At 41.1% G+C, this 2,483-nt stretch overlaps 1 non-coding gene across 1 annotated transcript; it reads left to right on the plus strand.

The window, feature by feature from the left end:
* The first annotated feature begins 285 nt into the window (after window positions 1–285).
* Window positions 286–435, plus strand: LOC133363523 (U12 minor spliceosomal RNA). Its single transcript, XR_009757694.1, has one exon. It is a non-coding gene; the product is annotated as a U12 minor spliceosomal RNA (small nuclear RNA).
* Window positions 436–2,483: the final 2,048 nt, after the last annotated feature.

Consider the following 2,483-nt stretch of genomic DNA (forward strand, 5'->3'; position numbering starts at 1 on the left):
GTGTGGGCGGGCGCGAGCGATTAAGGAGAGGAGAATTTAATGGCTTCCCATAATCCTTCGCAGCGAGAATGTTCATTTGCATACTCGCTGAGGAGGGGAATAAGCAATATTTTTTCACAAGCAGAGGGGCTTTTTGTCTTTGTTTCGTGAATTACATACCAGGAAAGAGAACGGCAAGTTGTACTCTGTAACTGCTGGGTTTCTGTGTATTTATCTTGACATGCTCATCCTCACAGGCAAAGCTACTGTCTTCGAGTACATGGCCTCCCGGAGACATGAAAAGTTATGCCTTAAACTTATGAGTAAGGAAAATAACGATCCGGGGTGACGCCCGGGTCCTCACTGCAAATGTGAGAGGAATTTTTGAACGGGTACAGGTCGTCCCTATGGTGACCCGCCTACTTAGTGGGATGCCTTGGTGCTTTGATCTGCCCGGCCCTATCCCATAAAACAGTATCAAAAATTATAAATGGCTTTTTTTTTAACCTAATATTCTTATAATCCAACGTAAGTGTTGCTGGCTTCTTTCCTAATACAATTCTGTAAGAGATCGATCTGAAGTGCTTTCTACTTTCCAGTTTGGTCATTGAAAACTTCTTTAGAAATTACAGAGGAAATGTGGAACTCTCAAGAAAAAAATACAAAATCCACATTAGGGCAATTATTGAGCCAACCAAAATGGCACAACCTTTCAAGTTCTCAAACACTTTTCATCAGACTAGAATCTACCATGAATTTACAACATCTGACCAGGGTGGTTCATGACAGATGCTCTTGGAGGTCACTGATGCATAGGGTCACCATAAGTCATAGCCGACTTGAAGGCACATAACAACAAAGAATCTACCAGTAGATGGTAAACAAAAGAAGGTGAGAGGACTGGCTGCTGCTGGAGCCATGGATTCCGTCTACATTTAGAAGGCAGATGAAGGCTGCAGCAGATAAAAGACTTCCAGTCGTCGTCGTATCCATGCCATTGGATGAAACCCTTTTTCTGTCAAGATTGTGTGTTGATCGTCGTGCACCGATCTCCCCACATAAAACAAATCACGCACAGGTGTCATCCAAGCAAAGTCCTTAGCTTGGAAGATAATCTTACTCGGCCACGAGTGATCGCCAATGATATTTGAATGTAGCCATATTTGAATGTTGCCATCTTTAGGTGAAGCTTTGTTGTTATGCGCCTTCAAGTCGATTACGACTAATGGCAACCCTATGAACCAGTGACCTCCAAGAGCATCTGTCAAGACCACCCTGTTCAGATCTTGTAAATTCAGGTCTGTGGCTTCCTTTATGGAATCAGTCAATCCATCTCTTGTCTGGCCTTCCTCTTTTTCTACTTCCTTCTGTTTTTCCCAGCATTACCGTCTTACATAGTGAATCATATCTTCTCATTATGTGTCCAAAGTATAACCTCAGTTTCATCATTTTAGCTTCTAGTGATAGTTCTGGTTTCATTTGTTCTAACACCCAATTTGTCTTTTTCGCAGTCCATGGTAAGCGCAAAGCTCTCCTCCAACACCACATTTCAAATGAGTTGATTTTTCTCTTACCTGCTTTTTTCACTGTCCAACTTTCACATCCATATATAGAGATCGGGAATACCTTGGTCTGAATGATCCTGACTTTAGTGTTCAGTGATACATCTTTACATTTGAGGACCTTTTCTAGTTCTCTCATAGTTGCCCTCCCCAGTCCTAGACTTCTGATTTCTTGACTATTGTCTCCATTTTGGTTAATGACTGTGCCAAGGTATTGATAATCCTTGACAAGTTCAATGTCCTCATTGTCAAATGTAAAGTTACATAAATCTTCTGTTGCCATTAATTTAGTCTTTTTGATGTTCAGCTGTAGTCCTGCTTTTGTGCTTTCCTCTTTAACTTTCATCAGCATTCGTTTCAAATCATTACTGGTTTCTGCTAAGAGTATGGTATTGTCTGCATATCTTAAATTATTGATATTTCTCCCTCCGATTTTCACACCTCCTTCATCTTGGTCCAATCCCACTTTCCATATGATATGTTCTGTGTATAGATTAAACAAACAGCATGATAAAATACACCCGTCTCACACCCTTTCCGATGGGGAACCAATCGGTTTCTCTGTATTCTATCCCTACAGTAGCCTCTTGTGCAGAGTATAGCTTGCGCATCAGGTCAATCAGATACTGTGGCACATCCATTTCTTTTAAAGCATTCCACAGTTTTTTCATGATCTACACAGTCAAATGCTTTGCTGTAATCTATAAAGCACAGGGTGATTTTCTTCTGAAATTCCTTGATCCGTTCCATTATCCAATGTATGTTTGCGATATGATCTCTGGTGCCTCTTCCCTTTCTAAATCCAGCTTGGACATCTGGCATTTCTCGTTCTCTATATGGTAAGAGCCTTTGTTGTAGAGTCTTGAGCATTACTTTACTTGCATGGGATATTAAGGCAATAGTTCGATAATTACTGCATTCCCCGGGACCCCCTTTCTTTGG

The sequence above is a fragment of the Rhineura floridana genome, chromosome 8, assembly GCF_030035675.1.
Source record: "Rhineura floridana isolate rRhiFlo1 chromosome 8, rRhiFlo1.hap2, whole genome shotgun sequence".
NCBI lineage: Eukaryota > Metazoa > Chordata > Lepidosauria > Squamata > Rhineuridae > Rhineura > Rhineura floridana.